The following is a 21,939-nucleotide window of genomic DNA, read 5'->3' as shown; positions in this document are numbered from 1 at the left end:
TTAGGACATGAGTGAGCTGGGATTTCTGCCACTTCCTGTGGGACAGCTGCGTCCATCCCAACACCCTGGTCACCCAGGAAGGCCAGAGCCGGGCGGGCCTCTGGGAGCAAACTCTGCCCCCCTTCCAGCGGGGCCAGCGCCTGGCGTTATCCAGCATGAGTGGCACAGCCGTGGGGCCTGTCATTCAGCAAGTGGACTCTCGTCAGAGGACAGCTGTGAGTGGAGGGGAAGGGCTTTGGTGAGAGTGACGATTTCACAGCCGGCCCTACTGGAAATGTCACCTGCATTCTGGGCACGGGATGGTCATCTGGGGAGAAGGCTCGGAGCAGTTTGTGCTCGTTCTGGGATTAAAGCTTTAATGCACAGAACTTGAAAAACTGAATAATCAAGAGAAGACTACAGATGTAAAGTTAAACTCTCTAAAAACCACACCCACCGTCAAAGGCGATCGGTGTAAATGCATCTGCTCTAATCAGTGATTCACTCCAGAGTTCTAATTTCCGTTAGTTTTCAGAAGCCGAAATCCGTTGCTTTCTTAAGAGCAGGACTTTGTCTTGGGGCCATAGCTGTCATTAGTGTAAAGGGGTTGGGGGGCAAGACGCAAAGGATTTCAAAGCAGCGTGCGCCTAACGGTCTCAGGTTTTGCACCAGCATCATTTGAGGGCGCTTTAGAAATGCCCTTGAGGCTAGAGGTGAGCTCTGAAGGTGGTCCGGACAGGGGGTAGATCAGATCATTTTTCTACCCCACACAGAGAAGAGAAGAGGTTAACAACCATGCCTAGCAAGAGTGTCTGTCCCAAAGGCCACTGGCCCGTAAGCATCCTCTGGGCGGCCTGGGCTTTGTAGAGAGGGCACGGTGCCCACAGAAATCTTGGTCACCCCTGTGGCCTGGGAGCCAGGCAAGGAGGAAGCCCCGGAGATGGCATCTGATCAGCTGGGTACCTGGCTTCCCCCGCACACTGGCCAGAGGATGCTCTCTGCCCCCAGTCACACCCTTGCAACCTGATTTCACAAAGTGGGGGCCCATGGAGCCTCTGGCCGAGGACACATGGAGGTCCTAGCGGGAGGGGTGGGGGACAAGCATCTACCATGACAGTGAGCGGGACACAGAGCCACCATCCCGGCAGCTGAAGGCAGCCACACTGGGAGGCAAAGGCACAGAGTCCGCGTCTAGGCGTGTGAGCTCAATGCCACCAGAGGACTCTAGCCCAAATTTCATCTACAAAACTACAGCCTGCAGAGCTGGTCTGTGGGGCACAGAACGGGAAAGCAACTTCTAGGTCAGGGAGGCAGGAGCCAGTAAGCATTTTGTCAAAGAAGAGGAAGAGCCAGACCCATGATGAGAAGCAGCTGGACACACAGAGACAGCGGAGGGATGGACAGTGTACACTGAACCAATGCAAAGAGGCAAATAGCAGGAATCATTAGCGTTAACACGCTACAAATCTGAAAGGAGACCACACCCCAGTCTTTCCACACCCAGGTCGCTGTATTCAGAGAAACTCTTTCTTTTGCATGTGGTCACATACTGAATAATGTAGCAACGGGCACAATACTGGTATCTGTTTCAGAATGTGGTGTTTTCTTTATTCTTCATGCCCCCGGAGCCAGATTCTAAAGATGGGAGCCTGTACGCTTTTGTAGCTTTTCCTATGTTGTTGTTAAATTGAGGTCAGCCCTCCCTGGAGCCCTTGAGAACCTCAGAGAGATGACCCAGGCTGGGGGCTGCCCTCCCGCTCCGGCGGCAGAGGGAGAAGAGCCAGCGAGCAGAGCCCCGAGAAGTCCTAACTGCAGAAACACAACAATATTTTATTTACCACCCCACAACTTTTTTACCCATTTTGTAAAATCTGAAAAAGTCACCGAACTATAATTGATGACTTCGTTTTGTTTTCTCTTGTTTTTATTTCAATATCTCCAGGCAGATAAAGCAATCTGGCTCACACTAGACTTTCCCCCAAGGTCCTCACTCCATCTTTCCTTCTTGTTCTGACACCTCACAACTACCCTCACTATGTAGACAACTCTTAAATCTATCTTCCTTCCTGGGCTCAGTCACCTCGAATAACCAAAGAAAATCTCAGCACATTTTCCATCACAAAGTTCCCTTTATTACTTCTCTTTCCAGTTCCTGCCCTCCTTTAATGGGCTACCGTGTTTTGGAATATTTATCTACCAAATAAAATTAATTCATTAAGTGATCATTTGTTTTCCTATTTAATAAAAACATATATAACTGAGAAGTACAACTTTGATACAAGTTAGCTCAAATTTTTTTTTAAAAAGAGAATGAACCTTTTAGTTACACTTCAATTGCATTGATGTCCAATCACTGTACAATTTTTCTTTGGTATTTTGAAATATTAAAAATATCTGGAGGACCCTTATTACTGACATAAAGGACCTCTCGTGGGGCCAGGGCCCCAGATAGGTAAACACTGTTCTAGATTTCTAATTGCCTGTTAAGTTAGCCAACTACTGAACATACATTGAAATGTCTTGCGGTTTATTAACTCGCTTCACAAGGATAATCTAGCGTTTTCTGCTCTCTGGGAAGCACAGATGTCTGGAATGTTTTGCAAATGCTCTTTTGCATATGGTTCAGCTGCAGGTTGTCATTTCCAAGAATAGCCACATATCTCCCATTCCACGGCCTTTTTCTTTTTTCCCAAAAAATGCAACCTCAACACTTCTTCTGTCAAGTCAGTAGTTTCCTCCACTTGAATCTGGGCAGACTTTGTAACAGTCTTGACCAACAGAGTGTGTCTGGTTTGATGTGAGGTGACCTCTGAGGCTAGATGATGCTGTAAAAACACCCGGCATTTTGATCTGGCTTTTTTGAGGCGCTCGCTCTGGGAACTCAGCCACCATGGTGTGAGGAAGCCCAGACTGGCCCCCCGTGCTTTAAATCCTTACCAAAGTTCCTTGGCATCCAGCCTGTGTCTCGTGGTGATATGAGCCGTGAACTTCTTTGTACATGGATGTAGCTGTAGTAACTATTCCTCCAGTAACAAGAGAATAGCTACTTTCTATTTCCCCCAGAGTCATTAAATAGCTTCAGACCACCTTCAACTACATTTCTGCAAGCTTTAGCCAGCAGGAGACACGTGAAAGGAAAAGAATTTGGCCTGGTCTGATCTCTATTGCTTGATAACAGGAGAAAGAATCGGTAATTTTTAAAATTATCTTTCTAATCAAATGTTAATTATATAAGCAATACAAGGGCATTTTAAACAATTCCAAAAAAGTAAAACATAATAGATCAACACCCGTACCTTTCCTATTTCCTGATCCTGAAAGTAACTCTCTTTTTGTTTTTTTGTTTTTTTGCTGTACGCCGGCCTCTCACTGTTGTGGCCTCTCACGTTGCGGAGCACAAGCTCCGGACGCGCAGGCTCAGCGACCACGGCTCACGGGCCCAGCCGCTCCGCGACATGTGGGATCTTCCCGGACCGGGGCACGAACCCGTGTGCCCTGCATCGGCAGGCGGACTCTCAACCACTGCGCCACCAGGGAAACCCCTGAAAGTAACTCTCTTATCAATTTGATATGGGTTTTTTTTCCAGATCTTTTATGCATTTACATGCATGCGTCATCAGAGAAAATACATAGTATGGTTAAACTATGTAGTGTTGTTTTGTGTGGGTTTTTTTTTTAACACATAAACTTAATGGTATGATAGAAAAGGTTCTGCAATGTCCCTTTGTATTTTATTTTTTAACAGCACACTCTAATCCTTACACCCCCTGAGACCTTTACGACTTTTAGTAGCACTTTCTCCTGTTTAAAGCGTTAGGGTTTTAAATGTCTTCATATTTTATGTGATGGAGTTTGCATTCCTGTTTCTTATTCTCCTTTCAACTTTGAGACCATTTCTGGATGACTGAAAGGAAATACCTAACTTTATTACGTTTTCCCCACACCAGACATCTTTTGTATATACAAAATAGTCTGTATATTTTGAGTGTGTTAGGGTTACAGCCCTCATCTACTATAGTTTTTGCTCTAACATGAAGAATATTTTTGTCACATCTTATAGTTGGTTATTACTAAGATACAGAAAAGCTATTTATTTGATTGTATTACTATTGTAAACTTGAAGTTTAAGGGTTAATGCTAAATGGGGCTTGAGGATTAGATAGTGGTAATTTTAAGGAATGTATTATTGCACAACATATAATGCATCAATGCTACTTTCCTGATTTTGATAGGTATTTTATAGTTGTGTAGGTATTGTTTGTAAAAAATACATAATGAAGCGCTTCGGGGGTGCTGGAGTATAGTGACCTCGAGTTACTCTCAGGTGGCACAGGAAAAATGCTTACTGTGCTCTTCCTTGCAATCTTTACGTAGGTTTAAGATTTCTTTTATTTTAAAGAATAATTGGAGATGCCTGCTGCTAAGAGAGTGAAAACTCAAACAGAGGCTAGGAATGAAAGTGTAGCCAAGAGGTTCTGAATGTGGCTGCAATGGTGGCCAAGTCGGAAAAGTGGCACCGGCGGCCGTCAAGGAGTGGCTCACTGACTTCCCTCCACCTACACAAAACCGCCTGCACAGCACCGCTGTCCACACAAGGCTGTCAGCCTCAGGCAGCTGCGTGCTCCTCCTCGTAACGTCACGGCCTCCCATCTCCTTTCGTGGCTGCTTTTTCCTTTGACGTTTTGGAGGTTTTAATCCTGGCTCAGCTGCTGCCAGGTAAGATTATCGTGTCTCGGTCTCAGCTAAACTTTTGAAAAAACCGTTTACAAATGTTCTTCCAGGGCAGGGGCTGGACAAGTCACTTTTGGAGCCCCTTCCAATTCTGTGATTCTGGACCTAAAAACTAGGCAATGAGCAGGGAGCGCCCGGGGACATCGTGCTGGTCAGCTGCCCGCCCTGCCCCCTCCACCTGCTCTGAGCCAGGAGCCGGGGAGAGAGCCCCATGCTTCAACCGACTCAGCTTTCCGGGCAGTGGGTTTAAAGGAAACCTTTAAATAGCAGCAGCTGTTGCTTTCTCAGGGAAGTTTCTGGGAACACGTCTGCTTGGTTCAGGTCACATTTTGAGATTCTTTTTAGGACGACTCTACTAAGAAATAGCAAGCGTTAGTCTCCTAAAGCAGTTTAGTCACACATTCAGAAGTTTATGTCATTCACACACACTGAGAAACTGAATAGACAGGTAGACAATGACCAGAACAGACACAAAAACAGAACCTTGGCCCGTAACGTGCAGCAGTGGCCCAGGACACCAACCCCTTGTCTACAAACGACCAGCCAGGAAGCCAGCCTGCTGTGCAGCAGACTCGCCGGAGCCAGACAACTACGTCCTGTGACACCAGGGGGCTAAACTCTGGGACAATCAGCCCCCAGTGGCCAGGACTTGATCAATAAGTGACAGCTTCCATCACTGCTGCTCCTGCTGGAGACGTAGGACCAACTGGAGGCTACTGAAGCTGCTCTTGTAACCCAGCATGTCTCCCACCTCAAATGAGCTCCCCGAGCTCTCGGGTGCCCTCCAAGGGCGTGGGGATAACCATCTGTGTGACAGTCCCCTAGAGCTTCTTCCAGGGTATTGGTGAAGGAGCAGCTGTGAGGTCCACCCCAGCTTCCTGTCCTAAAAGGCCCGGGGAGAGCTGAGGAAAGCGAGGCGGGGTGTAGGAGTTACCCCGGAAGGACACCCTGTGCCAGGCACTGACACCTGTCACCCCGCTTAAATCTCCCAACGACTCTACAAGACAGCACTCGTCATCACTTTACAGGCAGGAAAACTGAGGCAAAGGGGAGTTAAGTCATCCCAGTCGGTGGGAGAAGAGGCGGGAGAAGGGGAGAAGCTGCAGCGCCGGCGCTTCGGCCACCCTGGGGCGCGTCCCCCCATCACACCTTTATGGCCTGAGCTCCCAACCTGTGCCGCTCACCCACCACCAGGGCTCAGCCAGAAATCGGGACCCCCATCAGAAGGGACAGTTGTATCTGCTGGACGTCAGAGGCCGACGCCCAGGGCCCTCCGCTCACACGGCCAGGAAGCCAAAGGAGAGAACAAGGCGAGAGGCAGACCCCGAGGCCTGTGGACTCCACAGCTAACTGTGCACCTGTGCTCGCAGGTGAGCGGGTGAGAGGGCGAGGGACGGAGTTCACCTCCTCCTTCCTCCCAAACACTCTTGCTGCGACTCCAGCCTCAAGAGAGCTCACCCTCAGAGGCCCGAGCAAAGACCCACAGCAGAACACGAGCCAGGGGGCTGGCACCATCTGCCCCCTACAGACAACTGGCAGTCACAGGGATTAGGCCAGGGTTAAAGTGCAATATTGTTTTTCTCCCAAATGTTACTAGGTATTTGGAATTACAAATAGGTGTGGAGCAAGTGACATAGAAAGCATATAGAAGTAGGAATTCTAAGTTTAATTTTAAAAAACTGGTGTGTAAAAAAACATATCTTTTCATATTTATTCATTCTTCTCCCTTCAAAGTACAGGTTGAAAAAAGAAACTATGGTAATAGGGCTTTTTAAAGCCTAGGAGTAGAGTGTTTAAGAGGCAATTTTAATTCGAACGTTATATAATCACCTACTTAATGGCTCTTTTTTAAATTTCTATCCTTTTTCTTATTCCAGTTAATAGTCTAAAAGTTAAATACAGTTATGAATTTTTCTATTAAAAAATAAAAACTCAATTCATCACAGGCAAGAAAGAAAGAGAATATTACTTCTCATGAATCTATTTCAAAGACTGGCTTGTCATCCTAGCTAATTACCCAGAGTTCATTCATTTATTCACTCCTTCCCACCTTCCTTAAACCAAAAGTAACACAGGCATTCTGCTGGGCGTTGCCTTGAGTTTTCATTTTAGTCACACAGGCAGACAGTTAACTAGGACGCAAATTTTTTAAGCGATTGGAATCACGACAGTGTTAAGTGTGGCATCGCAGGGCCAGAACCGGTGGGTGAGTCTCGGACACTGCGCAGGGCCTCCCTTCTTTGGGAAGAGGTGCCTTTTGTGATAAAGCACACTTGGAGTAACTTTAAACGTAAATCACAGTCCCAGCAAGCTTTTCTGTAGATACAGACAAGATTATTCTAAAAGGTATGTGGAGGGCCTCCCTGGTGGCGCAGTGGTTGAGAGTCCGCCTGCCGATGCAGGGGATGCGGGTTCGTGCCCCGATCTGGGAGGATCCCATATGCCGCGGAGCGGCTGGGCCCGTGAGCCATGGCCGCTGGGCCTGCGCGTCCGGAGCCTGTGCTCCGCAACGGGAGAGGCCACAACAGTGAGAGGCCCGCGTACGGGGAAAAAAATAAAAAAATAAAAAAATAAATAAAAGGTATGTGGAAAGGACAAGGAACTAAATAAGTGACTAAACAACTCAGCCTATTCAACTTCTAGACTTCTTAGGTAGGGATAGTGATCAGGACAGCCCCCTCTGGCAGGGGACGGACATATGTAGCAGAGCAAGCACAACGGAGAGTCGAGGAATACTCCCACGTTAATAGCCCCCCGAAACATCGGTAGGCAACCAAACATCCAGAGGCAAAAAAACAAACCCAAAACCAACAACAAAAACTAAGCCTAAGTCCCAAACCTTGTATGAAAATTCACTCAAAGTATAAAACAGAAAACTATAAAACTTTCAGGGAAAAGAGCACATAGAAAATATTTGGGATCAAAAGATAGGCAAAGAGTTCTTAGACCTGACATCAAATGCACAATCTACAAAATGAAAAATTGACAAATTGGACTTCACCAAAATTAAACATTTTTGTTTTACGAAAAACCCTGTTCAAAGGATAGAGATAAGCTACAGAGTGGAAGAAGAAAATATTTGCAAAGCACATATCTAGCAAAGGATTAAGTAGAACATATAAAGGACCCTCAAAACTCAACAGTAAATGAGCAAAAGATGGCAAATAAACATGTGGAAAGATGTTCAAACATCATCAGTCACTGTAGAAGATGCAAATTAAAACCACATGAGATATTACAACACACCTGTTAGAATAGCTAAGATAAAAAATAGTGACATTACTAAATGCTGGTGAGGAAGCAGAAAAACTGGACCACTCAGACAGACGTTGCTGCTGGGAATTTTAAAAGGTACAGACAGAGAAAATATTTGCAAATCATATACCTGATAAAGGACATGTATCCAAAAAACTAAAGAACTCAAAAGTAAAGAGGCAAATAACTCCTCTAAAAATGGGCAAAGTATTTGAATAGACATTTCTCCGAAGAAGATACACAAATGGCCAGTAAGCACCTGAAAAGAGGTTCAACATCTTTAGTCATTTGGGAAATGCAGATTGAAGCCACAGTGAGATACTGTACCGCTTTACACCCACTGGGCTGGCTGTCACCAAAAAGATGAATAATAACAGGCATTGGTGAGGATGTGGAGAAGTTGGAACCCTTGTGCACTGTTAGTGGGAATGTAAGATCGTGCAGCTGCTTTGGAGAACAGTTGGCAGTTCCTCAAAATGTTAAACTTAGCTATATGATCAGCAATTCCACTCCTAGGTACAGACCCAGGAGAACTGAAAACACATACACACACACACACACAAAGTGTGTACACTAATGTTCACAGCAGCATTATTCACAACAGACCAAAGAATGCAAATAACCCAAATGCCATCAACTTATGGATGGATAGGCATCCATCCTTTGTATGGTCCATCCACACAAAGGAATGTTGTTCAGCCACAAAAAGGGGTGACGTACTGACACGTGCTGCACCACAGATGAACCTTGACAACATGATGCTGAGGGACGGAAGTCAGGCCCAGACGGCCACCTGCCGCATGATCTCAGGCACAGGAAATGGACAGAATAGAGGCCTTGTCATGGAGACGGAGAGCAGGTTAGTGGTGGCTAGGAGCTGGGGCAGTGGGCAGTGGAGAGTGACTGCTAGTGAGTGGGAAGCTTCTGTTTGGGGGGGTGAAAATCTTCTGAAATTAGATAGTGGTGATGGCTGCACAGCTTTATGAATACACTAAGAACACTGAATAGTAAACTTTACAAGAGTGAACTTTGCAGCATATGAGTTATATTTTAATAAAGATAGATAGATACATAGGTACATAGATGCTAGATAGAGCCACTCTGGAAAATGGCTTGGCAGTTTCTTTAAAACCTAAACATGCAACTACCATGTGACCCAGAAATTTCACTCCTGGGCAGTTGCCACAGAGGAATGAAAATGTGTGTCTACAAGAAAACCTGTACACCAATGCTTGTAACAACCTTATTCAGAATAGCCCTAAACTGCAATCAACCCAGGTACCCTCCAAACGTTGAATACCGCGCTGATCCGCATCACGGAAGGGTCATCAGCACCATCAACAGGAACGAACTACCAGTGCATGCAACCAGCTGGGTGAGATGTTCAGAGAGTGACGCTTAGTGAAGAAACCCAGTCCCCAAAGGGTATACACTGCCTGATTCCATGTATCAAGTGTTCCTGAAACAACAAAAGTACAGACGTGGAGAACGATGAATGACTGCTGGGGATTAAGGAGAGGATGGGCAGGAGGGAGGCGGGCGTGTCTATGAGGGTCATGTGGTCCGTGGAAATCATGACAGACGGGACAGATACAGACCCTGGCCCCCCGGAGCTAAAGAAAATCCACTGCCACCTAATTTGAATGATTATAACTGCTCGAGAAATGCACAAAGCAACTGAAAGGAAGAGCAAGGCAGGAAACCACAGTGAGCTGGTGTCTAGCCTACTGACTTCTAAATGGAACTGTGTGCATTTGCACTAAGTGCCTAAACCAACGTGTGGGGCGTGGTAGGCCTTCCACCAACATGTGCCGCTGAGTGAATCAATGCTTGTTTAATGAATTCCAGAGTCACAATGTCACACGTGCAAAATAAACTGATTATTCTCAATGGGGCTCTAATATAAACAGATTATTCAAACATTAGTGAAGCAAATTGTCATGAATTAGAAGGAACGCTTTCTGTGTAAGGAATCCAGTCTAACTCGGTAGTTACGGCATTGGAATACGAGACAGGAATTATCCTTGTAAATACAACCTACTGGTCCCTGAATTAGTCAAAATCTGTACAAATAAAACTTGGATTTAATACATTCATTGTGAAGAATTATGCCCCCAAAGAAATATGACACCAAGAAAGATGAGGAGAAATTGAAAGTAGCAACAAAAGAACCCAAAGGGATGGATGGGGGCCGATTAAAGTTGCTTCTGAAAATGAAAGTTATCGTCTAATTCTGTTTGACTTTCGAGGAAAGCCAAAGAAAATTTATATCTAGCAATAAGTTTTAATATCTGGCAAGTTCTTCGGAGTCTGAAACACTGGAAGTTCAGTGTAGAGATGGTGCAGCTGAGGATGTGTCCAGATCCACGGTCAAGTCCAGCTATCAGGAAGCAACTATGCGGGGAACGGCTGGGATTATTATCCCCCAGTCTCATATTTAATGCAGCAGAACTGGTGTTTGCGTTTTTCTCTTGTAAGCAGCATCTGTGGTCCAAGGGTGGACAATGACACGACCTTGAAGGGAAGAAGACTGGAAACCAACAGATTGACGGGGTAGAGACCAGACCTCAGACCAACACAACAGAAAGAAAATGAATGTCACCTGAATTCTTCTGACATGAATAGGTGTGCTCCCTTCCTATGAAACTCTGAAAAGTCACCCACAGTGGGGAAGCCTCTGTGTGTGTGTGTGTGTGTGTGTGTGTGTGTGTGTGTGTGTGTACATGCGCAGAGGATCATATTTGGAAAGGTACAAGAGAGTCAAAAATCCAGGCCAGGGCTTCCCTGGTGGCGCAGTGGTTGAGAGTCCGCCTGCCAATGCAGGGGACACGGGTTCGTGCCCCGGTCCGGGAAGATCCCACATGCCGCAGAGCTGCTGGGCCCGTGAGCCATGGCCGCTGAGCCTGCACATCCGGAGCCTGTGCTCCGCAACGGGAGAGGCCACAGCAGTGAGAGGCCCGTGTACCGCAAAAAAAAAAAAAAAAAAAAAAAATCCAGGCCAGAGGTGGACTTTGGAATCCATTCCATATTATGGGACTTTTACCTGGAAATGTTTACCTTTGAACTTTCCCTATATTTTCATATTGTATCTGTTTTCTATAGGAAGGGAAAAGAGGCCAGTACCACGTGCAGATCTGTGGTAGAAACTGACTCCCCCAGAGGGTCACTGGGGTAACGCCCCTCGGGGTCCCCAGGGAGCACAGGAGTGACGGCCTCGTCCTGACCCTGCTCCCGGCCGCAGTGACCTCTCCAAAGCAGGGGTCAGCTCATCGCCCCTTCCGATCCTTTAACCCCAGACTCTCACCCAGCTCTGCTCTGCCTTGGCTTTAGTGGTGAAATGCCCGGGAGAGCCTGAGCGCAGGCTCCCGCTGCGACACCGATGGGTCTTCCCGGGGGTCCAAAAGGAGCCCGTTCGCTTACGTGAGGCGCTGCTCCTTCCCAAAATCTCAGTGACGCCAGAGCCGTATCTGCCAGACATCCTGCTTGTGATGTCCAGCCATCCCCAACCAGCGGAAGCAGAAAGGGGTTCCTGGGGGAACACTGGGCTCCCCTGTGATTCCATGGGCAGGGCAGGCTGATGGGTGGCTGGACCCTGGCCCCAGGTGCTCGGGGCGTGTCCCCGCCTCTCCGCTCTCTCACGGAGCTGTGTCATTTCTCCCCTGGGGCAGGGACCACTCCCTGGCTTTCCTTCTAAGATGGTCTGACGCTCTGTTCCAGGTGGGTCCTTGCTGAGAACCCTAATAAAGGCCCCAGTTGGTCAGGAGGAGGCCAGGGCTCGGGTTATCTGCCCATCGCTATGGAAAAGGAAGAAGGTGCCTTCCGTGCAGATCAAGCACCTTTACAAGAAAAGAGAGAGGAGCAGTGAGGGGACTGCTCTGACGCCCCCTGGGCCTCCACACTTGGGCCCCATCTCTCCAGCCTCCCCTGGAAGCTCACCTCAGGGCAGAGACAGACAGTGATTTCCAGAATGGTCCTGGTCCCAGTGTCAGCCCTACGTCCGGAGAGTTAACAACCCCATTCGTCAAGGCAAGGAAAACAGAGACTATCTTCCTACACAAGAACTGTCATCCTGGCTAAGCCATCCATCCATTCACTGGCAAATATGGAGTCATGTGTTGTATTATCTTCATCTTCTGGGTGAAATGACAGCCCTGTCCTCCCAGGGCTGCGCGGGGCACCTGCCTCCAGAGATGGCTCAGCCTGCAGTGGGCTCTCCCCTCCCCACCCCAGCACGGAGCGCCCCGCTCCCCGAAGCCGCTGCCGACTCTGGTTAGTGAGACCCTGCTCGGGGGTGACAGGCTGCCTGACCCTCTGCAGTCAGCGCCTCCGTCTTCCAGGCCCACAGCCCCTCCTGAGTGAGCCCCTCGACCCGGCCCGGCCCGGGCTCCTGTCGGAGCGACTCCACAACCCACGACTCAGCCTGATTACCTGACGGCTCCTAAGTCAAAGGGCATTTCTGTCCCCAAATCTAGAGTGGCGTTTTCTAGAGTGGCTTCTCCTGAGGAGTCATCTCTGGAGAAATGCTTCAGATAAATTAAAAGCAGTGTCCAAGGCCAAAAAGCTTCGGGCAGTTTCTCCGGGAGATACACAATACATCATCATTTCTGGGAAGCTCTGCAGTAGAGAAACCTGCTTCCAATTTCTGACTGTATGAATTTTTAAACTGAAATTAAACGTGTATCCTAAGAAGTTCTGACCTTCGCCCTGGGTCCATCTCTGCGCAGCCAGCACCCCTGATGCCCCTTTTCTTCTAAAGGGACTCTGCACCCAAAGAAATCGCATGTGGGTAAAAACTGAAAGGATGCATCGCGCAAGCAGCAAGGGGGGCGCTCCCTCTGGATCTGCACTGGAAGTTGCACACGGTCTGATTTCTTGGTTTCACTGATTCAATAATTCATATACTGAAGCACAAACTCTGCCAACCCCCAGCCCCCGAACCTGGCAAGTGAACTATGTCTCTTCATAGACAATCAAGAAAGAACCAACACATCTGAAAGATAATTGCTTTTAATTTTCTAAGTTTTCACTTACGCAACATGATAAAGGCAGATTTATGTGACTCGATATGACATTTTTACAAAAAATGTCCCCCCAGCATCTGGGCAGTAGTATATAAATATTTACAATGAAAAAACAGGCAAGGAAAAATGAAATCTTCATTGTTCAAGACAATTTCTTTCCAATGCTTATCAGAATCTTGAAAATAAAATACTTCATTACCTTTCTTAGTCATCCGTATTTACATGTTGATTCAGCTGATGGTTCAAGAAATTTAGGCTTAAGGATGTTTTGTTCTGTATCACTCCTGCTCTTTTTCTACACCAGTTTTGAAGTTATCTAAAACAGTTAATTGTGAAAGTGTAGACCTTGAAAGAAGAGAAAAAAGAATAAATTATGTAAAGTTGGTGCATTAAGCTACAAGGTTCTCACACAGGTAACAGTTGATAAAATTGACTACCAAGATGATAAAATGCTCTCTATTTTTCTATGTATTTCAGTTTAATTTTATATTACCAAAAAAGCCTTCTGAAGAGGATGCCAAGAAAACAGCAACGATGTTACCATCCTAACTGATGAATATCCATCACCCTAATTTTCTCTAAAAGAAACTGGGGGTTTTTTCAAAAAGTGACAAATATGAACTATATCACGGAGAGCTTAAAAGCCTCAACAAAGTGTGGTATCTTTTAAATATGAAGACTTTGAAAAATAAATTTGAATAGTGCAAGCCAGCCTCTTTAACGTAGTGAAATTACAAATATATTCAACTCCAACCTAGGAAAGCACGACCCTGCCGCCCAACGCCGGGCTGTCGAGGTTGCCGGGATCGAGGGCAGCAGGCGGTCCCCGAGGATGCGATGCGAGCGTTTCCATGACGACGCCTCCAGCGTTACCTGCCGCCCTGCAGCCGGGGCCTCACGTGTGGGAGCTGCGCCGGTCCCTGGCGCCCAGGGACACGCGGAGCCGCGGCTCCCGGGCACGGTAATGCTCGTTGAAATCCAGCCTGAAGCTCAGGAAGCTCAGGCTCTCATCGAGGCTGGTCGTCAGCAACACCAGGAACTGCTGCACGATGCCCTGGAGAGACGCAGGGGACACACGCCCATCTCAGGTCCAGGAAGGAACTGCCCACACAACCGCACCGCCTTTAACCCCCTCCGGGGTTATTTCCACCAACACCCACCCTAGAGGTTGTTCCTGGAACCAGAGTTCACCCAGCCAAGGGCAGCCCATGGGGAACAGATGCCCATTTCCACAAATGCAAATTCACAACAGTAATTTCATGGAAAAGAACTAACCAACAGATTTTTCCTTTTTGCCCTTAAGTTCTATAAGAATTAGCAAAACAGCAAAGCAACTGGTGGGAAAACATCCTATTTTAAATTTTTTTTTTTTTTTTTTTTTTTTTTTGCGGTATGTGGGCCTCTCACTGTTGTGGCCTCTCCTGTTGCAGAGCACAGGCTCCGGACGCGCAGGCTCAGCAGCCATGGCTCACGGGCCCAGCCGCTCCACGCCATGTGGGATCTTCCTGGACCGGGGCACGAACCCGTGTCCCCTGCATCGGCAGGGGGACTCTCAACCACTGCGTCACCAGGGAAGCCCTATGCTTTTATTTTACTGATGCACTTTCCACTTAAGGTTCTTTAATTTTCACCACTATGTCAAACACAGAAAGAAGTGAGGGAAAATATAAAGCATAATTGAACCATGATTTCTCATGAAGTGCTGGACAAACGCCAAGGCCTTCCTGCTAAGAACAGAAATGAAGAGGGTAATTTCCTCAGCAAGCGACTTATTTTCTAAGACCAGATCCATTCATTCAGATCACAAAGGACACCAACTTCAATGGGTCAACAGGCAGGCCGCCACCAAGAGACCCACCTCTGGCCACGCGGAGAGAAGCTGGAGGCTCTGGACCAGGGGAAGGCCAGAGGGAGCTGACCAGGCAGACTGGCAGACGACAGCTTTCAGGGGTGGGCGTGAAAGTGCCAAAGTGTAAGATAGGTACATGGTCAACCTTTAAATCCAATAATTCCTAGCAAAAGTGTAAGAGGAACAAAATAAGGAGAGTGCTGAAGGCATCCACAGAGATAGTCCAAAAAGCAGCCCCTGCATTCTCTCTAATTAGTGCACTGACCTTCCAATCCAAGGACGCAGATTTGAGAGCATCATTAGAGCATTTCAGTAAACATTTGAAGCAAGTGAGAATTTTCTAATTGGAAAGCAGGCATGCTTATCCTAACTTTGCCCTTCTCTTTGCCCCTGTGTGAAGCTCAGATCCTTTATAGCTCACGCAAGTTTATCCAAAAACCTCTCCACCCTCCCATCCACTTAACACTGAGACCACCTGTTCTCACCCACAATACGCAGACTTGTTTACCTCCGTCAGTTTATGGGGCTAGAAGCCCTGTTAGCCACAAAGAAGCATTAGGATATGGCTTCTCTGGGTATTTAATAACAACTGATAGAAAATATAGCTTTCTTATATAATATTGCTTTTCCTTCCAAAAATATCTGGAAACTTCTTCCCAAACATTGCAAGCACTTTCTACACTAGTCGTTCAGGACATCTGTGAATTCTTACAGGGGTCTCTTCTTGCCTGCCTTTGCATTTCATCCCAATACAAGATAAAGTAAAAGCTGCATACCAGTCCCGGCACCACTGGACTAAAGGATCATATCTTTTTAACAATTAAAAGTAAAATCCCAACTGATGGACCCAGAGGCAGTTTTAATGACGCCACAGAAATAGCAAAGCTCAGAGGCCACCTGGAAGTTTTTCTTTCAGATAAAAGGACTGAAAACTCATCCTTGGGTTGCAAGTCAGTCAAACCCAGAGGCAGCCAAGGTGGGACACTGAGCGTCGCTCTGCAGCAGGAGGGGGAGAGAAAAGCCTCCCGGGAACCAGGTAAACATGGCGTTTGAAAGAGCTTCCTGGAAGGAGCACAGGATGAAGCCACGTTACACAGGAAGTGAGCTCTGCAGAGCCGTGGACAAAGACCAACAGGAGCTGCACTCAGGGAAGTCACTGGGGAGGAGAGGACGGCGGGCCAGAGAAGCAGGTCCAGGAGCCCCGCCGGGCAGACAGGGGCAGACACGGCCCCGGCCCCACTCCGGTCACATCCGCCAGTGAAGCCATCTGGCCCAGGCTTTTCTTTACTGGAAAGGTTTTCAGAGCACTCATTTATTCTCTTTACTTGTTATAGGTCTATTTAGATTTTCTATTTCCCATGAGTCAGTTTGATGGTTTGTGTCTCTAGGAACTCTCTCAGGTTCAGGGCTTGGGGCCGGCAAATAAAACTGACAAAAGACAGGTTAACCAGAGAAAAGACATACAAATTCTACTAATATTTTTAAGTTAACATGCACGAGGGCTTTGCAAAAAGGAAGTTAAAAAAAATCACAGAAGTGGTTAGAGTTGGGAGCTTCTATATCTTTTGAACAAAGAGTGATAAATTGTGAAAAAGTGACCAGGAGGTATATGGGGAACTAATGGAAGACAGGGGTTACTTTAGCAAGACCTGTTTGTGCAGACTAGTCGCACGGTGGCTCTCTGTCTCTGGTGACAGGGCTGCTTCCCTCTGTCCTGGTTCACGATGGGGAGGGGAGTTACGCCACCTTCACAAAGGGAGACTTATGCCCTGCTTTTAGGCAGAAAACGGGAGGGCAGAGAAATTTTCCTGTGTATGAGGATTCTCAATTGCCTCTAATTGAAATAATTGTTATGCCAAAGTGGCATATTTGGGGGTGGCAAATTCTGGACCCTTTCAGCATCTTTCTTCTCCTGCTTAATACTTCAGTTTCTTTATACTTAAACGATGGCATTGACCAATGCTCTGCTAAGCGTTCGGCATGAATTTGATCTCAGAATAAAATTATCCCTCGATTCCTCATCCAGGTGGAAATTGTATGACCTTCCCTCTCCACTTTCTTAATGGTTCCTTCACTACAAAACTTCAGCTGAATGACTCGGCCATCAATAAGATTTGGAATTAGATGTACCGAGTGTAAATCAATAGAAAGGAAATCAAAACTAAAAGTCCAGAATTATTTTTGCAGCTCGCTTTGTGCAAAGCAACTTTGCATTGACCCTCTGGACCACTTGGAGACTCCAGAACAACTCTGCATTCCCACTTCAGGCCACTAATGTAATGAAGCTACTTTTATGAGCAGACATTAATGACAAGGTCTATCAAAATGGAATTATTTGGGGATTCCCTGGTGGCGCAGTGGTTGAGAGTCCGCCTGCCGATGCAGGGGACACGGGTTCGTGCCCCAGTCCGGGAAGATCCCACATGCCGCGGAGCGGCTGGGCCCGTGAGCCATGGCCGCTGAGCCTGCGTGTCCGGAGCCTGTGCTCCACAACGAGAGAGGCCACAACAGTGAGAGGCCCGCATACCGCAAAAAAGGAAAAAAGAAAATGATGCTTAATCTTCTTTCGGTTATATTTATATGGATAAAAGTTTTTTTCAGAAATTGTGTGAAGTTCCTAGAAATTTGTCAATATCCTTGCTTTCCATGGTATGTCCTAATATAATGTTATCAGTCATTCCAGTTATCTTAACATGTTGTATGCCACAGGAACAACCAAATTGCCTTGTCAATTGCAAACTCTCATCAGATCTTTAACTATGGTCATTTTAAGCCATTTGTCATTCACAGACAGCTATTTTCTACTCTGATATTTTCCCAAATGCTCTTGCAATCAACTACAGGCCAAAGTTCTTCATCTTGAACAAAAAAGCACCATCCTTTAGACTTGTGGAAAGGACAGGTACTCTGGGAGTACAGGCTCCTAGTGACCTTTGCTTAAATAACTTTAAGATCATACCATTGGACTGGGTAAAAATTTTCAGAATTAATGGAGAATCTGATAGATTCATAAAACTGCTAACCCAAGATCAAGCAGAACAAGAATCAATTACATGGGACTAAATGAATTGATGAACAGTGGTTATGACTGTTATGGCTTTTTTTGTTTGAAACTGCAGGTTCTTTAATGTTTTGTTTTTCTAGATTTAAGGAAAGCTTTTCCTCTTTTCTCTTAAGCTATCTATAACTTACAGCAATTTGATGAAGTATACCTTTGTAAAGAGAGTTGAATCATTTATCTTTTCTTTCTACCTGATTTCTCCAGAATTTGAAACTCTTCATGGGTGTTCTTATTTTCATGGCAATCTGGTTATTTGCATAAGGTCAGTAAGAATGTGTTCTCCTGGGACTTCCCTGGCGGTCCAGTGGTTAAGACTCTGAGCTTCCAATGCAGGGGGTACGGGTTCCATCCCTGGTTGGGGAAACTAAGATCCCACATGCTGCATGGCGTGGCCAAAAATTTTTTTTTAATTAAGAAAGAAAGAATCTGTTCTCCTTGTAACAGGACACAATAGGAATTACTGGTTATATTACAAAGCGTTGACTGGATGTGGTATTTGAGAATGTACACTGTAGTGTAAGTGACAGATATTAAGCTTTTTTGGTTGTAATGTAAGTGCATGACACTGAGATTTTGATTGCCAAGGCATCCACTTCAAAGACATTCATCTCAAATAAACATATTACCAGCCATATGACACAGTCACTAGCTAAACAACTAGATAAGGGGCCAGGCCGTCCCGCCCATCAAGTTTCCCTACTAAAAAGTCCTGGGTAACCTGGATAGCTGACCATTTGAGTGACCTGCTTCTCTCGTCCCGTGCCCTGATTCCCACTCTTATGTTTCAATTCACCAAAAAAGAGTGCACTCATGAAACCCCAAGCACTCCACCCTTGGACCCTAATAAAGGCAGAGCCCCAGGTTCACATGTGCTCAATCTCTCTCCCTTTCTACCCACAACCTCACTGCGTGGTCCTAGGGGAACCACGTGTGGCCATGTACCCACCAGGACCTGCGAGTAATAAACTTCGTCTTTTCCTTGATGGATTTTGCTGAAGTGCATCTTGCAATCATAATAAGAACCACAGGGCCGGTCCAGCTACAACATTGGTTCCAGTCGGGGAACCATCTGTGGGGCCTTGCCACAGGTAATATGGGCTCAGGTGAGTGCCCCAGGCACTTCTAGCCAAGAGCATCACTTTCAGTAAACTGAGACTGATGCAAAATATACATGCAATCAGATATAGCCAGACGGCTCTAAGGAACTAAGGCTTATTTTATGGAGCCAATACAGATCCTTGGAAAACAAGCCTTGTGAGTTTCTTACTGGGTTTCCAGCAACTTTACCAGGTGAGTCACTTCCTCACAGGCCCAGGAAACTTAGAAGGTTTGGAGGACATCTAGAAAAAAGGATTCACCCAAATTATAGGTATTGCAGGCAAAATCGGATGGCAACGCTGGGCTTGGCTTACTAGCCTCAAGAGGCTTTTAACAGTCCAATCAGAGATCCCTTGTGAAAAGTTCCAGTGAAGTAAACTCAAAATCCCTATTCTTGCTGCATTTCTGCAAGTAATCAGGCCAGTTTTAATGAGACTAGTCTTATCTTGCAAACAAATTAGTCTTACTTTGATTTTCTTTGATAGAAACGGGGGTGATTATAGAAAGAAAAATTATGTTTCAATGGAAAACTATAGCACACCCCTGTGGGTATTCCTTTACTGTCTTTAAGGTTTTGTTACCTACCTATAAACTGGACTAAACACATATATACAATCACTATGCTGTACACCTTAAACTTATACAACGCTTTATGTCAGTTATATCTCAACAGAGCTGGAAAAAATAAAAACTGGACTGAATCCCAAATTCCTCTCATTTCCTCCAATATCTGGCTACAACTTTCCAAACTAATGTTTCCAATTTTTTCCCATCCCTCAAACTTGAATCACTAAAATAAAAACGGCCCTTTTCCTAAAGCTCTGCCAGCTGAAGCTGGACAATTTGATAAAAACTTCAGAGAATTCACCACAGAAGGACAACCTTCATGCCTGTTTCTGTGTGGGCCACTCAGTTCAAGTTCGCCGGAATATCTGATGACATCATCAGAGACATTCACACTGCAAGCCAGGAAAACCTGTCAGGGCTGCCTGCCTTCCCTCCATCTGAAGCTGCTTGGAGCCCGACATCTAGAAATCTTCTCCAGTGACTGTCCTCTGGACACGAATTTAAAGCTTGTTCTAACCGTTAGCCTTTCTCAGTTTGTTTTGTTTCCACAGACATGCGCAGGGCTGAGAGACTGGGTCATTGTGTAGGGGACAATCTATTCTGGACTATGAGTCTTCTTGGGAAAGTTTCAGATGGGAGAATGATGGGGTTCAGGACATGCTACTCTAAAACATGGCACCATGGCGTTTTGCATGTCTTAAGCTGAGGAATTTGAGGAAAAGGCAGAAGCGGGGAGGTCTTCGGAGCTTCTCTCTACCCCCCTCCCTGAAACAGGGCCCCCCCATACCCAGAAGAAAGGAGCATCCTCATCTAGGAAGACAAATGGATCCCAAGAAGAATCCCAACGGACAGGCGTTGCTGAGTTTCCCTGTTCATGACACTCACCTCCTAGCCCTTGACCTTCCACATTCCTCCACCACTCTCCATCCTTCATCAATCACAGCATGAAAACACTCAGGTCCAGCTGTTTCTTCGGATCTTCATTTCCTTACGAAGGTTTTCATTTCCTTACGAAGGTTTCCATTTCATGTAAAATATATTTAATAAATGTGTATGCTTGTCTCATTAATCTCTTTGTCAGTTTAACTTTCAGACTTAAGGGGGTGGAAGAAACCTTTTTCCTCACCCACAAGAGCCATAGTAGCCACTAAAAAAGATGCCCTGTAGTCAGAATTTCACTGTGCACATGTATCTTCCAGGGCTCTGGTGAAGATGCAGGTTCTGATTCAGGAGATCTGAGCTGGGTCCCAGGCTCTGCATTTCTAACAAGCTTCTAGGTGAGCTGTGGAAATAGCCAAAGGATCTCCAGGACTGAAGAAGGAACCAGAACAGGAAACAGGCGTGAGTAGAGGCGATACCCACTAGATCAAGGCCCCAGCTGGGCTTCTATCTCCTTCCCAGTTACAGACCCTGAGCACAACTCTCTGTCACCCCATACACACAGGGCAGGACCAGGCTGCTTCCTGCCGTGATGTCACACACCCTGGACATTCCAGTGTCCTGGAGACCAAGGCGGGAGAATCTGAGGGGACCCCAGGAGAGCGTCCTCCTTCCGCAGCTGGAGGGACATGGCAGCTAATACAGGAGTGGCCGTCTTCGTCCTGCTGCTTTACTGCGGGCAGGGAGCTGAGCTCCGGCCGATAAAGATGTTTACAGGTATGGTCACGGGGCATTGCTGTGGCCGGGAGAAAACGGGCGCCTCCCCGGGCTGGGTCAGGCGGGCCGTGGCCTTCTCCTAGAGCTCCCTCTCCTTCATGCCTCCCCAGATTTACCACTTATTCCCGGGGGAATGGAGCAGGTTGAAGCCTTGTTCTATATTTGAAGCTTTTTTCAGATCCAATACTCCATGGGAGAGTAGCATACATTATATATTTTAACTTTTAATTATGGAAAATTTCTAGCTTACCCAAAAGTGGGGGAATCATGGAAACTCCATCACCCGGTTTCAATAGTATACGTTTTGCCATCTTGTTTTACACACACACACACACACACACACACACACACACACACACTTTAGTTGTTACTGGAGCATTTCAGCATCGTCCAAGATGTCGCAAACGCCTTCTTGCTAAGATAAAGGCATTTTTCTCGTACACACCTACAGTGTCGTTGAAACACTAACAAAATAAACAAAAATCCCGTGCAGGGCTAGTACTGGCCCACACTCCAGCCTCCCCCCAGGTCTCAGAATGTCCTTTACAGGCGGCTGGTTCGAATCCCATCCAAGCAGGCCCCACTTGGCTCCGGCTGTTGTGTCCTGACCTCTGAGTTGAGGAGGGGGACAGTGGACGCGCCCCCCTTGCTGGGATGTGGCTCGCTGGCCGAGGAGGCTGAAGGTACAGACAGGGGCGGGGCCGCCCGACCCCCTCTTCCTG

The sequence above is a fragment of the Mesoplodon mirus genome, assembly GCF_964341445.2.
Source record: "Mesoplodon mirus genome assembly, chromosome: 17".
In the NCBI taxonomy this organism is placed as follows: Eukaryota; Metazoa; Chordata; class Mammalia; order Artiodactyla; family Ziphiidae; genus Mesoplodon; species Mesoplodon mirus.
The sequence above is the reverse complement of the archived record's forward strand: the minus strand, read 5'-3'. Positions refer to the sequence as shown.